The 20,843-nt window shown below is 44.7% G+C and overlaps 1 long non-coding RNA gene across 1 annotated transcript in view; it reads right to left on the bottom strand.

The window, feature by feature from the left end:
* Positions 1–361: 361 nt before the first annotated feature.
* LOC141096615 (uncharacterized) overlaps positions 362–20,843 on the bottom strand; it is an 83,375-nt gene continuing 62,893 nt past the window's right edge. The window contains exon 2 of the long non-coding RNA XR_012233723.1: positions 362–1,060. This is a non-coding gene — a long non-coding RNA (uncharacterized lncRNA). The remainder of the gene's footprint in view (positions 1,061–20,843) is intronic.

Raw genomic sequence — 20,843 nt, 5'->3', positions numbered from 1 at the left:
AAGTGGTGTTTCCCTGTTTGTGTTTTTCCTTACTGTGTATTAGTACAGCGGTGGGGCCAGTGCCTGCGCCACCCAGCTCCCTAGCAAGGGATAGGTGTAGGGTGTGCTAGGGCGACAGGTTCCTGATCGGCAACCGGTGCGGAACCGGCATAGGGAACGTTAGGAGTGTTAGGGACACTGTCTCAGGGGAGTGCAGGAGGTCTCCACATCCCCTTTCCCTATCATAGGGCCCACTGTAACTGTTTCTGTCAGGGTAGCTATTTAGGGAGGGCTAAATTAACCCTTCACGGTTGAGCCAGTGATGTCCAAATTAATCCACAGAGTGTTGCTAGCCACTCAAATGACCACACGGAGACGGGGGTCTCTGTACAGGAGGATCGAGACAGATCACCAGTCCCCTTTATTTTAGTCACTTCTTTTATAATCTTTTTCTTAATTATGCAAAGTTCTCAACTACCTATAACATCATTTCACTTTATAAGCCAATAATATTGCAAGAAAACCGGAAACTACATGTATGTCCATATCCAAATAGCATAGAAAGCAATATAATGGCATATTCTTCAGAGTTTTACACCCCCGCCTCCCTTATCTTGCACCTGATGGGAACAGTCTGGTTTCATGACAGTTTGAACTTTTACCTAATTACAAAATTTATCTTACAGCAACAAAAACAGAGAAATGAAACCTTCAGGAAAAATGGAGAAGTGAAACTTCAGCTCTGATTTTAGTATTAACCCTTCACATTCCCCCCTAGATAAATTTTGTTAACACATATGCAGCATCAGAGGTGCTATCCCAAGCTAAAAGCTTGAGGGGTACTGGTCTTCACATGACTGATGCCGTATTACCAGTCATGGCTGTTTCGGCGCACCCTTCCCCCCTGTATACTGCAGTTCACGAATAACAATTTTCTGATGACGGTGGTGGTGAAATTTTGTTGTTAGCCATGTGCTTGGCTTCGACATCTTCATCAAGTAGCCTTTTGAGATCGGTGCAGAGAAGAGCAGGGGCAACGACACCTTTGGTATCATCATTAGCTGGCTTAGTGTAGAATTTCCTAATACATACAGAAATACACCAAAGAACAAGTTTTAGTATCACATATACAACCAGGATACAGGCAGCAATGTGTAACAAGCTTTGCAAGATCCCAGCTACCCAGCCCCCAATTCCCTTAAATCAATTGGCTGGATTGAGAAAGGAGAAAGTGTCTGACCACCAACTGTCCTTATTACAATCATTGTCTTTATCGTATTGATCTCTGAGTCTTTGAATATCTTCTAAGTTTAACTTTTAACTTCTACCAATAATAATATGGAAAATGCGAAAAACCAAAACATTATGTCCCCTTTTATTTGCTATTGGCTTGTTTAACAAATCATATTTTGTAATGGGGGTAGTGCGAATGTGGTATAGTACAATGGGTAGGAGCGCTGGCCATGGAGCCGTAGTCTCCTGCATCATTTTGGTCCATTGTCCCCTCAGTGTGCCGTTCAGCCTCTCAACTTTCCCACTGGATTGTGGGTGGTATGGAGTATGGAGGGCTACAGTGGATCCAAGCATTGTCAGAACTTCTTGGTACACATGAGAAGAAAAGGCCGGACCTTGATCACTTTCAACAACTTCTGGAACCCCATATCTGCATATAACTTCCATCACCAGTTTCTTCGTTATGGTCTTTGCAGTCATGTTGGTAACAGGGAATGCTTCCGGCCAACTGGAGAACCGGGGCCCAGTAGAATTTTTGCACCAGTGCGAGGGCCTGATTCTTTCCTCGATGTGTAGGTCCATGTGCACATGTGGCAATAGCAGGGTACATCCGCTTAGGGAGACACACAAGTTGGTCCTTTTTCCAGAGACCATTATCCATTCGTGCCCCATCAGTCTTCCATTGCTTCTCCTCTTCCTTTGGAGACATTCTCTGCATTGTCATTAAGCGGTCTCGCGGGGTCCGACAGAAAACTTCAGTCTGTTGTAGATCATCAGGTTCTTGTAGGGTCAGTGCTTCTTGTAACTGTTTACGCTGAGAGCGTGTGGTCACCATAGGTGGTATGGTTGGTTCAACGGGTAAAAGAGCGGCGGCTTTTGCTTGCATATCCGCAAATGCGTTGCCAACAGTCTGTGGACTGGTCCTAGGACCGTGCACCTTAACTTTGATAATGGCCACCTGAGTAGGTAATTTGATCGAGTCCATGAGGGTTTTAACAGCTTCAGCATTTTTCACTGGAGTTCCGGCAGTAGTAATAAACCCTCGATTGGCCCATAGAGCCCCAAAATCGTCAGCAATACCAAATGCATACCGTGAGTCCGTGTATATATTAGCCTGTCTGTTCTTGGCCAAAGTACATGCAGTAGACAGAGCCTGGAGTTCTGCTTCTTGTGCTGACAGTGAGGGCGGGAGCGCAGCTGCGTGCACTACAGTGTCCTCTGTGGTAACAGCGTATCCCGTGTGGAATCTACCAAACTCGTCAGCATATCTTGAACCATCCGTGTATAACACCAGATCGGCATTTGGGAGTGAATTCTCACTGGCATTTGGTGGAGTAGCTGTTTCTTCAGTCAGAAGTTGGGAACAATCATATTGGAGGTAATCCTCATCACTGCCATCTTCCCTTCTAGTTCATTATACGTCTTTCAAGGCATTGTAAAGGGGTTGCATTATGCAGGATGCATCTGGTATCCACTGACAACAATAAGTGCATAGTCCAAGAAAACGCTGGAGTTCAGTTTCATCTTTTGGGAAAGGAAGGGAGCTGACAGCTATTTTTCTTTCTTCTGCGAGGTGTCTGGCACCCTGAAGGAGACAGTGACCCAAGAATATCACTTGACCAAGGCAGAACTGAAGTCTCGAGGCCGAAACCCGACAGTTCAGTGCTGCCATATGCTTGAGGAGGCTAACAGTGGCAGCAATGGCAAAAGACACCTGCTCATATTTTTTTTTTTTTTTGCAAACTGGTTGGGACTGTTTTGGGCCCCTTGTGGCATAACTGTGGGAAAGGCATGAAAAATACAGATTTCGTCACTGTCTTCATCTACATAGGGATTATGTAACGTAAGAGCCATCTGACCATCATCTTGGAATTGTATTTCGGAGTGGAACTGTGATAATAAATCTGCCCCTAATAAATTTACTGGACATGTGGGAGAGATTACAAACTGAATAGTAACCTCGGGGAAGGGTTTTATGGGGTTTATAAAAGTATATTAATTAGTTCTGCCATCTACTCCGATTAAAATAGCTGGGGAATGACAATCTCTATGAAAGTGTCCGAATTGCGCACAGCGCCAGAATTGCTGACGAGAATTAGCAGGGTTCCCAGTCATAGGATTAGGAGCTGAAGTCTGAGGGGGGGCCAGAGTTTGCTGTGTGCTCGCAGCCGCGCTGAGCGCGATGGTGGGGGCTGCTGCTGTTAGAGCAGGGGCGGCTGTCGCAGCTGCCGCTGTTGATTTGTTTTTCTGTTTCCTTGCTGCTGCAGAACGGGTTAAATTCTTCTGAAAACTTTTTATCACTTTCAATGCATTGTCCAGAGTGGAATTCTCAACGTCAGGTCTAACTGAAATTATTGCCTCTTGCAATTCGGGTCTGAGGCCGGACATCAAAGCTGCCACAAAAAGATGTGTATGGGCTTCATTATACAGTGAGAATCCCAGATCTCTAAATACTACCATAAGACGCCCATAGAACTTCTCGAAAAAACAAAAATGGAAAGCGCACATAGGGTGTATTGTCTTGAAGAACCACAATAGCAAGCAAGCCCAATCAGTTAGACTCACCTGCTGAAGTTGTGTGAGTCACAACAAACTGGGAATCACTCATAAAGGTCCGGTCGTCCCTGGTATCCCGCTGGTAATAAATGAAACAAATCCAAAGTGGAAAAAAGAGCCGGGCTGAATAAACCGCGCTGACCAGAAAAAAGCGCACCTTCGGCAGTCCATATAATAAAAAACTTCTTTAATAAGCCTACGCGTTTCGTGGCAAAACCAGCCACTTCATCAGGGCAAAAAAAAACAATCACAAAATCAGGATATAAATACAATCACAAACTGTTTCAATACACCTTTCTTTGACATCATTTCCTGTGGAAACACCCATATATCATATAAAACCATGTATATAAATAAAAAAATGCTTAAATATTGTGATTAAAATCCAATAACATATCTATCAATATCATGGAAATTTTATACACCAAAATAACAAAAAATATATATGATAAAATAAAATGCAAAAAAATGATCTCGAACCCACCACTTCAGAACAACTCAAAAATGTAGTTTATGTGTTTTAGCCCACTGGACCACACCAAATCCACAAACCACTTGAGATCCTCATATGCAGCAAATACCCCACTCATTTAATTATTTCACCAAAATATGTTTTTAAAAAAGGTCACTAATTTCATTTAAACCCATTGGTTGGAGTGTATTTAATTTATATATCCAAGAAGTTTCCTTTCTTTTTAAATTTTGTATTCTATTCGGGGTATGTTCGGATACATGATCTATGGGAAGCACCGTCAGAGACACAGAACCCTGATGGAACACTGCGCAGTGACGGGACAAACCTTGTTTCATATATCCCTTCCGAATGTTAAACCTATGGGAATTAATCCTCTTATGTAAAGGTTGAGATGTCCTACCTACATATTGCTTCCCACATTTGCATTGAATCAGATAGATGACAAAACTGGTCATACACGTCATCCTATATCTGATCCTAAATTCCCCACTCGGATAACTAAAGGAGTGAAATCTATCAGTAGAATCAATTACAGATCTACAACACTGACAGCCTTTCCTGTTACATTGAAAAGCGCCTTTTTTCTCATGTAGTATTCTACTGTTTAGTGAAATATCTCTTGAGGAGATAACACTTGGGGCTAAAATATTTTTAATGGTGGGAGCCCTCCTAAAAATCAAACCCGGCTTCTGATCCACCACTTTATTCAGAACTGGATCATTTAAAACAATTTTCCAGTGTTTTTCCAATATGCTACGAATCTGAGAATTCTGCACAGAAAAAGTGGTTATAAAATTCGCATCATAATTATCCACACCTCTATCAATCTTACGGGAATAAATTAAATCCTTTTGAGTCAAATTTTTTGCTGATTTGTATGCTCTTTTTATCAGTCTGGAAGGATAATTTTTTTCTTGAAATCTATTTAATAAAACTTTGCTCCCCTCCTCAAAGGTTATATTTGAGGAGCAATTTTTTCTAATCCTAGTATATTGATTGTGGGGAATATTATTAAGCCAAGGTTTATAATGGCCACTATTATAGTGAACATAGCCATTGGCATCAACCTTTTTAAAATAATTCCTAGCAAAAACCTTCCCAGAATTGTCTGCATAAATAATGAGATCCAAAAAAATAACACTCTGCTTATCAATCAGTGGAATCAATTCTATACCCCAACAATTATTTGTCACCCCATCTAGAAATTCTTTGACATCATTCCCTTTGTTATTATAAATGACAATAATGTCATCAATAAAGCGTTTATATAACACTAAATTTGCCCCATAATCACCATGGAGGACATGCCAGGACTCGAAGACAGCCATAAATAAATTTGCATAAGTAGGTGCTGCCCTCGAGCCCATGGCGGTCCCCCGCGTCTGGTGGTATATAACATCCCCAAACCGGAAGTAGTTGTTCTGTAAAATGAAAGCCATACTTTTAATCAAAAAATTTTTTTGTGTCATGGATAAAGTCGACTCCCTATTCACATACATCTCAAAGCAGGACAGACCAATATTATGTTCAATATTCGAATATAATCCGGTGACATCCATAGTAATGAACACATATTCATCTTTCCATATGATATCTTGAAGTAACTGTATAAGATGGGTAGAATCTCTGAGATAGCTTCCTAATCTTTTTACAGAGTTGTTCATGAATGAATCAACATAGGCGGCTAAATTAGAGGTTAGTGAATTACATAAGAGGATTAATTCCCATCGGTTTAACATTCGGAAGGGATATATGAAACATGGTTTGTCCCGTCACTGCGCAGTGTTCCATCAGGGTTCTGTGTCTCTGACGGTGCTTCCCATAGATCATGTATCCGAACATACCCCGAATAGAATACAAAATTTAAAAAGAAAGGAAACTTCTTGGATATATAAATTAAATACACTCCAACCAATGGGTTTAAATGAAATTAGTGACCTTTTTTAAAAACATATTTTGGTGAAATAATTAAATGAGTGGGGTATTTGCTACATATGAGGATCTCAAGGGGCTTGTGGATTTGGTGTGGTCCAGTGGGCTAAGACACATAAACTACATTTTTGAGTTGTTCTGAAGTGGTGGGTTCGAGTTCATTTCTTTGCATTTTATTTTATCATATATATTTTTTGTTATTTTGGTGTATAAAATTTCCATGATATTGATAGATATGTTATTGGATTTTAATCACAATATTTAAGCATTTTTTTATTTATATACATGGTTTTATATGATATATGGGTGTTTCCACAGGAAATGATGTCAAAGAAAGGTGTATTGAAACAGTTTCTGATTGTATTTATATCCTGAATTTATGATTGTTTTTTATGCCCTGATGAAGTGGCTGGTTTTGCCACGAAACGCGTAGGCTTATTAAAGAAGTTTTTTATTATATGGACTGCCGAAGGTGCGTTTTTTTCTGGTCCGCGCGGTTTATACAGCCCGGCTCTTTTTTCCACTTTGGATTTGTTTCATAGAACTTCTCGGCAGTCTCCCCTTTGGCCTGTGTGATATCTGTGAGAGATAGCTTAGTCCGCTAATTTATCTTGTGCCCAAACCTTCAAAGCATTGCAGAAATCAACACCACTCTCATAGGTTTCCCCATCCAGATTCATATTATATATTATGCCACCCTCAATAATTGGAAAATACCCCTCCCAACTTTTACTCGAAGTGTGTGTAATAGATCTCTTCGGGGAGTGGAATAAATCTCTCGATTTGCTGCCATTTGCCTGCAGAAAGTCATGGAGGAAGTCTCTGGATTGGGTAATTGATTGCAAAGGGTGTCTATTTGGGATGGGGTGAAGGGAGTATACTCATAACCACTAGCAATATTAGGCATAACGGGGACTGAGGCTGGCGGTGGATGATAATAGGTACCGTCAGAGTTTAACAAAGGAAAGGTGGGGGCGGGGGCTGCTTCTCCCGGTCTCCTTGTACAATCATCATCTAGCAGGGAGACCTCTTTTTTCAAATCATCACTTTTAACTATTTGCCTGCCTGACACATTAGTCTCGATATCCATTTCTTCTTTAATCACTTCCTCAATTCTCACACCACAGTCACTTTCTTGAACCACAATACATCCCATCCTTGCCATAATAATAGACAATTTTTCCTTCTTCAACATAGCAGTAACAGAAACAATCAGAATTCACTTCCTCTGTTCTTCCTAACACCCTCGTCACACAATTCACGTGCCAAGCCACAAAATTCTTCTTTTCCTTCCACGGATTCTCTCATTTAGAGCTAAATATCCTTACTTCAGTTGTGCACAGATCTTGAGCAGCCGCATCAGTCTGTTCCACCAGGTCAATAATCCCCCTCTGGGATTGCCCAAAATTCGCGGTACTCAGTGAAAGGAGGAGGGCGTCTCAGACTATCCCTCCGGACACCTCTGGTTATATATATATATCTATCTATATATACCTGAGTTACATATACTACCCAGTCTTCGATCACATCACCACGCCTGACTCTAACAGTGAATTCAGGATTTCAGGATATTTTCACTATAAAGAGAGCCACAATCATTAGTCAATCCGGGGTGTCCGTCCCTTATGAGGTACGGTTCGAGCACTGGGCCCCCAATGGGACTGCACCTCTATATGATTCCACCCATGAATCACCCCACCACGAGGACAAACCTCAGATCCTCTTTGCAGCAACAAGCACAGGAAAACCACACCAACGGTCAGTCTGAACAGTATAACTGCCAACTTACCGTGGTTGTTGTGGGGGATGATCAGTCCCAATTTTCCAGCACCTGCGTCCGCTCCGAGGGTCCTTTGTCTTGTTGTCCTCCGGGGGCAGAAGCGTCCCTATTCGGGGGCCCCACGTTGAGCGGTAGCTGTCGGGGTAGCTATTTAGGGAGGGCTAAATTAACCCTTCATGGTTGAGCCAGTGATGTCCAAATTAATCCACAGAGTGTTGCTAGCCACTCAAATGACCACACGGAGACGGGGGTCTCTGTACGGGAGGATCGAGACAGATCACCAGTCCCCTTTATTTTAGTCACTTCTTTTATAATCTTTTTCTTAATTATGCAAAGTTCTCAACTACCTATAACGTCATTTCACTTTAAAAGCCAATAATATTGCAAGAAAACCGGAAACTACATATATGTCCGTATCCAAATAGCATAGAAAGCAATATAATGGCATATTCTTCAGAGTTTTACACCCCCGCCTCCCTTATCTTGCACCTGATGGGAACAGTCTGGTTTCATGACAGTTTGAACTTTTACCTAATTACAAAATTTATCTTACAGCTACAAAAATGGAGAAACGAAACCTTCAGAAAAAATGGAGAAGTGAAACTTCAGCTCTGATTTTAGTATTAACCCTTCACATTTCCCCTTTCCCCGTGTCTTGTTGTTTTAGTTACCGGCCTGCGGGCTGTGTCACACAGGACAGCTTCACGTGCCGCGTCTTTGTTGTTTCAGTTACCGGCCTGCGGGTCGCGTCACACAGGACGGGTCATCGTGACAGGTTTCCACTATTTAGGCACATCAGGGCGTCTCGAAACACGACATGGCACCATCATTGATTCCAGCCAATTTTGCGTTCAAAAAGTCAAACAGTGCTCCCTCCATTCCGAGCCCCGACGTGTGCCCAAACAGTGGTTTACCCCCACATATGGAGTATCAGCGTACTCAGGAAAAATTGCACATCAACTTTGGGGGTCTAATTTCTCCTGTTACCCTTGGTAAAATAAAAAATTGGGGCTAAAAAATAATTTTTGTGGAAATTTTTTTTTTTTTAATTTTCACGGCTCTACGTCATAAACTTCTGTGAAGCACATAGGGATTCAAAGTGCTCACCACACATCTAGATTAGTTCCTTGGGGGGGTCTAGTTTCCAAAATGGGGTCACTTGTGGGGGGTTTCTACTGTTTAGGCACATCAGGGGCTCTGCAAACGTAACATGATGCCCGCAGACCATTGCATCAAGTCGGCATTTCAAACGTCACTACTTGCCTTCGGGGCTTGTGCCCAAGCTGTGGTCACCCCCACATATGGGGTACCAGCGTACTCAGGATAAACTGGACAACAACTTTTGGGGTCCATTTTCTCCTGTTACTCTTGTGAAAGTAAAAAAATGTGTGCTAAAAAATTATTTTTTGAGAAAAAAATGATTTTTTATTTTCACGGCTCTGCGTTATAAACTTCTGTGAAGCACTTGGGGGTTCAAAGTGCTCACCACTCATCTAGATAAGTTCCTTGGGGAGTCTAGTTTCCCAAATCGGGTCACTTGTGGGGGATTTCTACTTTTTAGGCACATCAGGGGCTCTGCAAACGTAACTTGATACCAGCAGACCATTCCATCAAGTTGGCATTTCAAAACGACGCTACTTCCCTTCCGAGCCCTGACGTGTGCCCAAACAGTGGCCCCCCCACATATGGGGTACCAGCGTACTCAGGACAAACTGGACAACAACTTTTAGGGCTCAATTTCTCCTGTTACCCTTGTGAAAGTAAAAAAATGCAGGCTAAAAAATCATTTTTTGAGGAAAAAAAATTATTTTTTTATTTTCACGGCTCTGCGTTTATAAACTTCTGTGAAGCACTTGGGGGTTCAAAGTGCTCACTACACATCTAGATAAGCTCATTGGGGGGTCTAGTTTCCAAAATGGGGTCACTTTTGGGGGGGTTTCTACTGTTTAGGCACATCAAGGGCTCTGCAAACGCAACATGACGCCCGCAGAACATTCCATCAAAGTCTGCATTCCAAAATGGTGCTCCTTCCCTTCCGAGCTCTCCCATGCGCCCAAACAGTGGTTCCTCCCCACATATGAGGTATCGGTGTTCTCAGGACAAATTGCACAACAACTTTTGTGGTCCAATTTCTCCTTTTAGCCCTGTGAAAATAAAAAATAGCGGGCTAAAAAATCATTTTTGAGGAAAAAAATGATTTTTTATTTTCCCTGCTCTGCGTTATAAACTTCTGTGAAGCACTTGGGGGTTCAAAGTGCTCCCCACACATCTAGAAAAGTTCCTTATGGGGTCTAGTTTCCAAAATGGTGTCACTTGTGGCGGTTTTTCACTTTTTAGGCACACAGGGGCTCTCTAAACGCGACATGGTGTCCGCTAACGATTGGAGCTAATTTTCCATTCAAAAAGTCAGTATTAAGTCTTGCTGTCACCTTCCGTATACCAACTGCATAAGCGCAGTTTTGTATTCTTCCCATTGGAAACTATGGGAACCTTTCTGTTCACTAAGGAACACAGCTTGTGCGATATGTCACTTCCAAGGCCGAATCTAGTGTTTCCGGCAAACCTGCGGCTCTTAGTAAGTCGATGAGTAGACAGCTTGAATACATGTGTGGAATGCCTGTTTGTTAGGGAATTTCCACATGTATTCAGCCTGTCTACAAGTCACAAATCATGCAGCTGAGACGGTGAAAACTAAATCTTCGAGCACGCCAAAATACTCGGAGGACACCCGAGCATGCTCGTAAAAACCCGAGCAACGGGTATACTCGATCATCACTAGTTAAGACACATTTCTGAATAATTTGCTTTGGGATATAATACAGTTTCTTGAAAATCAGAGAAGTGAAAGTTCCTCAAACGTGCAGAGAATAAGGTCATATATTCTCTCATAACTTAGATTAACATAAGGAATCTGTCACAGGGAATCTCATCAGGGTGAGGCGAGTCTGCACACATTATATTGTAAGTAAGATAACAATCTACATATCTAATGAGTCATGTTGAAAGCTTGACTTAAAGCACGTAGGGATCCTCCCTCCTATGCACAGCATACAGAGAAATATGCTACCTGTTTTTTATGCGCCAGCCATATATCTTTTTATTTGGCCCTGCTGTCATATCTCATAGACTTGTGTATAATGTTTCTCATTACTTATATGGCCTAATAAAGTGTTACACCTCAGGCGAACCCAACCAAGTTGTGTCAGAAGAAAGAAGCCAAGAAAACTGACATGAAACCTGATCTGAACATGAGAAATACTTGCAAATTTGCAAACCACTATGGCGCCATATATATAAGGGTTCCTAAGCTAAGTAATGCTGTTTTATTCCGAAATAAGAGACAAGTATACAGCTTCTCTTATAGAACATATATAAAATGTTTTAATTCAGGAAGAATATAAAATATAAAGTGAAGAGTGGATGTTTCCATTCTGAGAAATGTACAGATCAGTAGTGTAATTATGTATATACAGTATATGTGTATATATATATAAAATTATTTCCCGTGTTTTACCCAAAAGGACAGACATGTAACTTCCTTGAATCTAAAGTAGTTTCTTACTTCCATCTTGTGTGTTTAATTTGCTCTTACTGTAAAGAATCCTTTCCTATATTCACTTCTGTCGAAATTGCAAAAAAAATGTATGCCGTGAGCACCCTCTAGTGGTCACTTAAGGCAATACATAGGGTGCACCAAAATGTACCTACCATACTATAAACATAGAGAATGTAGGTGTCAGGGTGCAACAACTTGTATGGAGAGCAAAATGCAAGCAGCGAGAGAAAAACGGAGCAATACAAATAAATTGTGCACACCTGATTAGATAAAAAACCTATAACAACTTTATTGAGTGCCAAGGGACATACAGAAAAAAAGAAATAAAACCATTTAAAATCGTATATATTGGCAATACATGATATAACCGACACCCCTGGATGATGTGAAAAAGGGGCAAATATGAGCGTGTGCAAACACAAAGTGGCTTAGGTTAAGTTCATACTGGACGTTTCTGCTGCATTTTTTTCTGCTGCATTTTTTTCTGCAGCAAAACCAAAGTACCTGGCAGGAAAGAAGCGGCGGCAAAAACGCAGGTTTTGGTGTATTTTTGGTGCGTTTTTTTCTACATTCAATTCAGTGGGTGAAAGATGCTGAAAAAAACGCTGAAAGAAGTGACATGCTCTATGTCCAAAAAAACATGCAAAGCACAAAATACTGATAACAAAAAAAAAATCTGTGTGCATGAGATTTCTGAAATGTCATAGGCTTTGCTGGTACTGTCAAATGCAGCTGAAAATTAGCATAAAAAGGCATTAAAAAAGCAGCAAAAACGAATAGTGTGAACTTAGCCTTAGCATGAGAGAGCATAAATAGAAAGTATGATCAATAAATGTGTCTGGAAGGTTCACATAGTGTGTAGACCGATGGCATGGTAACCAAAGTGTCATTAGTGAAAGAGTCCTTTAAGCATAATATATATATACAGAGGCGTATCTAGGGGGGGCCAGCCGGGGCAGTTGCCCCGGGCGCAGCCAGCAGGGGGGCGCAGTCGGGCCGCCTAATGCAGCGGTCCGCAGTGTCCTCCTTGGCGGCTGCGTTCTGCCGCCCCCCGGCCTGAGAGTCGGCGGTTCTCTGTGTCAGCTGTCAAGCTGACAGCCGGCGCAGAGAAGGAGCGCGTGCCGGCTCCCAGGGAACAATTGTACTGGCGTCTATACAGACGCCAGTACAATTGAAGCTCTGACCACCGGGCCAGAGCGACGTCAGCAGCGTGATCAGGTCATGTGATCACGCTGCTGACGTCACTCCCCGGCGCCCAGAGCGAACGCTGGTGGTAAGTGTGCTCCTCTATGGAGCTGAAGAACCACCGAAGATGGGAGATGAGGGGGAGTTAATGAGTGGAGATGGGGGGGATTTGTAGAGGGGATGGCGGTTAATGTGTGGGGGTATTTAGAGTGGGGATGGGGGTTAATGTGTGTGGGGGTTAATGAGTGGGAGGATTTGGAGTGGAGATGGGGGTTATTTAATGTGATGGGGGTTAATGAGTGGGGATTGGGTTAATGTGTGCGGGGGTTAATGAATGGGGATGGGGGTTAATGTATGGGGGCGTTAATGAGTGGGGTTGGGGTTAATGTGTGGGGGGATTTGGAGTAGGGGTGGGGGGATTTGGAGTGCTGATGGGGGTTAATGAGTGGGGATTGGGTTAATGTGTGGGGGGATTTGGAGTGGGGATGGGGGGTTATTTAATGTGTAGGGGGATTTGGAATGGGGATGGGGGGTGCTTAATGTGTGTGGGGGATGGGGGGATTTAATGTGTGGGGAGATTTGAGGACACAAAATAAAGAGTATGTATGAGGAAACAGTATGGGGTATTGGTGCAGACAGTATGGGGAGCGAATGGGTTAATGTAAGTGGACACAGTATGGGGAGTCAGGGATATGTGTGAGCAGACAGTATAGAGAGTGAGGGGGTAAATATATGAGGAGACAGTATGGTGAACAGGTGGGATGCTAGTGGGGAATAGTGTGAGGCGACAGTATATTGCAGATATTTTTATTTAGGAGCATTATAATGACACTTCTATCTTTAAGGGCGTCGTGTGGAGATTTGCTGCAGAAGACCGGAGAAGATGGACGTCTACAGAGACGAGATGTGGATGAGAAAACTCATCATGGGGTCTAGAAGAAAAGGTGACTGACTGCAGAGACGACGTCATCTATAAGGTACTTGGATGTAAATATTATTTGTGATACTGACTAATTCTCATGTTTTTATTTGTTAGGAACATTACAGGGATTGTCCAGGTTTGTGCTGAGTCTGCAGTCATTCTATGTGACTGCAGACTTCTGAATTCTCACAGTGCTCACTGAACGCTGTCAGGATTCTCTCATGCCGGTAATTTACATACATGCGGTCACATGCTGACTAGACATGTGTGGCCTCACTCCATGAAAATGAACGGAGCGAGGCCGGGCACATCTAGTCGGAGTGTGGCCAGAAGTATATAAATCACATACTTGTGCTGACGTGACAGTACATCGGCAAGGGAGAATCCTAAAAGTGTGCAGTGCATTCGTTGTGAGAATTCAGAAGCTGCAATGTCAGGATTCAGCTCTGCAGGTTGCCGTAGTCATCACATGGACACTTCACTCATATGCGATTTTCATAGGTATGGTCCTGTGACAACGAGCTTCTCTTCCTGCTTCTCTCAGTTTTTTACTGAACATTGGGAGCATTAGGAGGAGCAGCTCGTGGTTACATGGCTAAGTGTTCAAGTCGCATATGTACTTGGGGGGGGGGGGGCGCCGAACCGAATTCTTGCCCAGGGTGCCAGAAAGCCTAGATACACCTCTGTATATATATACAGTATATATTGCTCAAAAAATAAAGGGAACACTAAACAACACAATGTACTGTTTAGTGTCCCTTTTATTTTTTTGAGATATATACATTCATATGTTAAAGTTTGGGCACCCCTATTAATGTTAACCTTTTTTCTTTACAACAATTTTGGTTTTTGCAACAGCTATTTCAGTTTCATATATCTAATAACTGATGGACTCAGTTATATTTCTGGATTCAAATGAGGTTTATTGTACTAACAGAAAATGTGCAATCTGCATTTAAACAAAATTTGACCGATGCAAAAGTATGGGCACCTCAACATAAAAGTGAGATTAATATTTCCTAGATCCTCCTTTTGCAAAAATAACAGCCTCTAGTCGCTTCCTGTAGCTATTAATGAGTTCCTGGATCCTGGATGAAGGTATTTGTGACCATTCCCGTTTACAAAACAATTCCAGTTCAGTTAAGTTTGATGGTCGCCGAGCATGGACAGCCCGCTTCAAATCATCCCACAGATGTTCAATGATATTCAGGTCTGGGGATTGGGATGGCCATTCCAGAACATTGTAATTGTTCCTCTGCATGAATGCCTGAGTAGATTTGGAGTGGTGTTTTGGATCATTGTCTTGCTGAAATATCCATCCCCTGTGTAACTTCAACTTCGTCACTGATTCTTGCACATTATTGTCAAGAATCTGCTGATACTGAGTTGAATCCATGCGACCCTCACCTTTAACAAGATTCCCGGTGCCGGCATTGGCCACACAGCCCCAAAGCATGATGGAACCTCCACCAAATTTTGCTGTGGGTAGCAAGTGTTTTTCTTGGAATGCTGTGTTTTTTAGCCTCCATGCATAACGCCTTTTTGTATGACCAAACAACTCAATCTTTGTTTCATGAGTCCACAGGACCTTCTTCCAAAATGTAACTGGCTTGTCCAAATGTGCTTTTGCATATCTCAGGCGACTCTGTTTGTGGCGTGCTTGCAGAAACGGCTTCTTTCGCATCACTCTCCCATACAGCTTCTCCTTGTGCAAAGTGCGCTGTATTGTTGACCGATGCACAGTGACACCATCTGCAGCAAGATGATGCTGCAGGTCTTTGGAGGTGGTCTGTGGATTGTCCTTGACTGTTCTCACCATTCTTCTTCTCTGCCTTTCTGGGCTTAACAAGAACTGTACCTGTGTTCTTCCATTTCCTTACTATGTTCCTCACAGTGGAAACTGACAGGTTAAATCTCTGAGACAACTTTTTGTATGCTTCCCCTGAAAAGCTATGTTGAATAATCTTTGTTTTCAGATCATTTGAGAGTTGTTTTGAGGAGCACATGATGCCACTCTTCATAGGAGAATCAAATAGGAGAACTACTTGCAAGTGGCCACCTTAAATACCTTTTCTCATGATTTGATACACCTGGCTATGAAGTTCAAAGCTCAATGAGGTTACAAAACCAATTTAGTGCTTCAGGAAGTCAGTAAAAAGTAGTTAGGAGTGTTCAAATCAAGAAAATGATACTTTTGCACCGGTCAAATTTTGTTTAAATGCAGATTGCACATTTTCTGTTAGTACAATAAACCTCATTTGAATCCAGAAATATACCGTATTTTTCGCTTTATAAGACGCTCCGGATTATAAGACGCACCCCAAATTTTGAGGAGAAAAATAGGAAAAAAACTTTATTTTTAATAAAATGGTGGTGCATCTTATAATCCATGCGTCTTATTGCTTTCCAGGGGTGGTGATGGAGGAGGCCGGAGTGGAACATTGCTGCTGGGATGAGGGGGTGTTTTGATGTGCAGCGTGCCGCTGCCGGTGTCTGTTACTGCCGCCGCCCTCTGTCCCCTGGTGCTTGCCACCACCGCCACGCTCTGTCCCCCGGTGCCTGCTTGCCACCACCGCCGCACTCTGTCCCCCAGTGCTTGCCACCACCGCCACGCTGTCCCCCGGTGCCTGCTTGCCACCACCGCCGCGCTCTCCCCCGGTTCTTACCGCCACCACCGCGCTCTGTCCCCCGGTTCTTACCGCCACGCTCCTATCCCCCGGTGTTTGCCGCCATCGCCGCGCTCTGTCCCGTTCTGAGGGTACTTGCCGCGGCACTCTGTGCCCTGATGCTGCCGCTGCGCTGTCCGCCACCGCCGCGCTCCTGTCCCCCGGTGGTTTCTTCCGCCCCACCGCCGCCGCGCTCTGTCCCGTTCAGCGTGGGGGGTCTCTGTCGCTCCATGCCTGCTTTCTTCCTGGAAAATGGCCGCCGCGCATGCGCAGACGGATTTCAGTGCCGAGATGTCCGTCTGCGCATGCGCGGCGGCCATTTTCCAGGAAGAAAGCAGGCATGGAGCGACAGAGACCCCCCACGCTGAACGGGACAGAGCGCGGCGGCGGCGGTGGGGCGGAAGAAACCACCGGGGGACAGGAGCGCGGCGGTGGCGGACAGCGCAGCGGCAGCATCAGGGCACAGAGTGCCGCGGCAAGTACCCTCAGTGGCAGCGCAAATGTATATCCTCTTTGTAAGACGCACCCCCTTTTTTCCCTCAATTTTGGGGGAAAAAAAGTGCGTCTTACAAAGCGGAAAATACGGTAACTGAGTCCATCAGTTATTAGATATATGAAACTGAAATAGCTGTTGCAAAAAACAAAATTGTTATAAAGAAAAAAGGTTAACATTAATAGGGGTGCCCAAACTTTAACATATGACTGTATATATAGTATATATTGTAAGGTAGCGCTGTCATTCGGGTAGAGGATACTCGCTTGGCAGCCAAATAATCACATCCGGCACGGGTTTTCCATAAAACAATCACAGTCCATGCGGTTTATTTAGGCAGCATAAACCATGACCAGCAAAATAATGTTCATATTAACAGCATAGCGTCCATGACAGAGCTTCACTCTGCTATCCCTGTGGTCACACAGGTTATGCAATGTTCCATACGCAGGCTCTTCAGCCTCAGTTATCTCACCCTGTCAGGGTTCCCTCATGGCTGCTTCAGCTCACTGCAGACGTCCATTCCCTCCAGGGAATTATCAGGAACGTGCAGTCATTAACACAGCGTTCACTTCCTGTCAGGAAGACAGCCCCATCTCTCTCAGACGGGACCTTCCAAAACGGACCAACCAGGTCCCAGCATTCACTCCATGTGACCTACCCTGGCCACCTTATATGGTCTGTAGCCACGCCAGCGGATCACATGGCTATGACCTCATCACAGGTCATTCAACCACTCATACACACTTTATAATAGCATTCTTAAACACACCCCCTGGATGGGTTTGTAGGTAACTGGTACCGCCCGTCTCACCCTGACACATTGAAACAAAAGATCAGCTCTGCTGATCAGCACATAAGCAAGCCTCCATCCCAAGGCCACCCACCTTGAGATTCATAACGATCCTTTAGCACCCTGCTCCTGTTATCACTCTGGACAAGGCTATCTGTTCGTCCTGGGACACCCACACAGCAACCCCTAGCGGACACAGTGGCCACTACACCACATACCTCCCCCCTCTGTTCAAACTTGTGGGGTTGAACGCACAACATTACACCAGGATCTCAAGACCGGGCACTCATTACACCTTGCCCCACAGGTCGAGAGAACCATCTCAATCTGTCATACAGCCTCATCCCTACGTTAGGCCTCCCCCGCCCCAGCGATCAGAATATCAGTCATTGTCTTTGACCCTCCAGTCACGGTCTGTCTGCATCGTCAGACACTGTTTAGTCACCATCCTTTCTCTATCTAAGCGTCTTGTATCAAATGGTACCCCACCATGTCTAAGCTTGCTTTTCAGTGCATTAACCTCATGGTTCATTGCACCTGCTGTCTCTGTAACATCCTCCAGTTCATATTGTAATCTATGGTACAGCGTATTGGCATGTTGAGCTTCTTTCTCTGCTTCTTCCACCTGGCGTTTCAGCTGTTTCAGACGCACATCATTTCCCTCCGCCAGGTCTTTGTACTGCTCAGAACTACGCCTTTCATCATCCATTTGCCTTAGTACAACCATCAGTTTTTTCTCCATACGACGTACTTGTTTGCTTGCAGATTGTTGCACTTTAATTTCCGCATCAAGCTGTTCCTCCAGTAGTGCAACCTTTGCTTCTAACACCTTATTCTGGCGAACTAATTGCTGACGGGCACTCTCATTCTTCTGAGCATTACTACGTTCTGTCTTCAGATCAGTATTCATCTGGTCAACCTGAAGTGTGGCCTTTCTCAGCCTGTCATTGGCTAATTCAACGTTGCCATGTTCTTCCTCCACTTCTTCTTCAAGCAGAACAATGCGAGACTCTAACCGCCTCTTTTCTTCCAAAGCCAGAGCATCTTTACCACTGCTGTTGGCAATCACACCAGCCAGTTCATCTCTTTCCTGCTGTGCTTGCCTTTTAGCATGCTCTGCAGCAGCAAGCTTCTCTTGCATATGGATCATCTCTGCTTCCATACTCTCCAGTTTCTTCTTGTCTTCACTCTGTTCATCACTCAGGCCTGGCCGCTGTAAGTCTTCGTCCCACTTCTTCTCCCGCAGAAGACCTCTTACAGTTTCTTTGAGTACTCCTACCTCTTCTCTGAGGGACTTATTCAGACCTTGCCACGATGCCAGGTGACCATTGAGCTCGAAGACTTCTTTCTCTAGCTCATCTAGTCTGTGCTCCCTCTCTCTCTCAGAGCCACAGTCACCCCTAGAGTCTGAGTCACGCCGATCTGCTGAGTAATTCTTCCAGTTACCCTTTGACCGTGTGTCCACTCCAGTCGTCTCATCTCCCAGCCCACCATCCGTCATGTCACAAGACATCAGGTCCGCAAGTTGGGCAGATGTACCCCTTATTCCGGTCACTTCTACAACTGACCTGTCCAGCTTAGCAGGTGTCACCGTCACAATGTCTGCTAACCCAACAGTAGGACCGTTTCCATCCTCCTGCCATATATCATCAAACAAAACAAAGTCCAGACCCCTCTCAAAGGTATGCACTAAGTTGGGTGGCATACTACCCCCTTGGCACTCCCCCTTTGTCATCTCAATCAGGACTCTGTCCACCGTATAATTCACAATGACCCCGTGGTCGCAGCGAACCCTGATGTTTGTCTCGGTCAGAGATAAAATGAGCGGAGCTCCTGTCAGAGTCACCTGACTCTTTGAGTCCAGTCTACCAGAGACTCCTTCCCAGTGCAGCATCACAGTACACACCTGTGGCCCATCGATATCTAGAAAATATATGCCGCACTCCTCAAAAGACATACACACACACTGCGGTTCCCCAGACATGTCCACTGAGGTACCCAGTGCTGCTCCTTTTGCAAACTCGGCTCCTTTCTGGACCACCATCCCAATTTGGGCCACCGCCTCCCTCTGGGACTCCTCCCCTTTTTGGGTTACCATCTCAAATTGGGTCACTGCCCCCTCTGGGACTCCACCCCCTTTTGGGCTACCACCCCGATTTGGGCCACCGCCCCCTTTCGGGATCTCCCCATGTCCGTTCTACAGGTCTTCTCAGACCACAGTTCACACAACACAGTTTATGTCTCTTTTATGATACCACACAAGCCCTTGCTGGCACCACCACAGCTCCTGCTGTCACCGATCACCGACACCTCCGGCTGCCGTTCACACACGGCTGCTGGTGTCACCTTCGTAACTGCGCCAAGTTACAAGAAGCTGCTTGTCCCCTTCGTAACCCAGCCAAGTTACAGCAAGCCGCTTGTCACCTTCGTAACCCCGCCAAGTTACAGCAAGCCGCTTGTCACCTTCATGACTCTCCTGAGCCACTGCAAGCTGAGTTGAGAAAAGAGAAAAAAAACACTACACAAAACTCACGTGTCCTGTCTGTGTGCTATTGAGGACGTTCCTTCTCCGCCTGAGACCGTCCAACACACAGGTCGCACCGGGTGCTATTCAGGGAGCCGACCCTCCTCCCAGGGTTTCCCAACACACCGGCCTCACCAGGTCCAGGGGCTCAGCGGGTGCTCTTCAGGACATCCGTCTCCACCTGAGACTGCCCAACACTCATGCCTCACCAGGTCCAAGGTCATACCACGTGCTCCAGGGATCCGATTCTTCTCCCAGAACCTCCCAACACTGACCCTCCAGGACCTTGCTCATTGAACCCTCCAGGTACACAGTCTTTCTCACTGACCCAAGTCAGTACAACACGAACACCTGTCCATCACCTGTGTCAGCCACACAGGTCCTCGGGTACCTCATATCCGCAGACGCACCCTAGCTATCACCAGTCTCTTTCTCTGACCCCGGTCAGTACAACATGGCTTTCACGACCGTCACCTGCTGGCCGCGCAGGTTCTCGGACACTTCTACCGCAGAGGTGTCCTATAAGTCTCTTCCACTGACTTGCTGTCAGTATATCACACGGCTTTCACAACTGTCAGCTCTCCTGGCTCAGCTTTGCCAGCACTGCACCATGTGCTTTTTGGAAACTGTTCCCCTTAGCAACCAAATTTTGCAGTCCTCTTCTGTTGCTCCTAGCAACAAGGCTACAACACTGCCCATAGCATTCTCCACCAATTGTAAGGTAGCGCTGTCATTCGGGTAGGGGATAC

Source organism: Dendrobates tinctorius, unplaced genomic scaffold (assembly GCF_039654945.1).
Source record: "Dendrobates tinctorius isolate UK_male_01 unplaced genomic scaffold, ASM3965494v1 ptg000075l, whole genome shotgun sequence".
NCBI lineage: Eukaryota > Metazoa > Chordata > Amphibia > Anura > Dendrobatidae > Dendrobates > Dendrobates tinctorius.
Note: the sequence above shows the minus strand (reverse complement) of the source record. Positions and strands in the feature narration are given on the sequence as shown.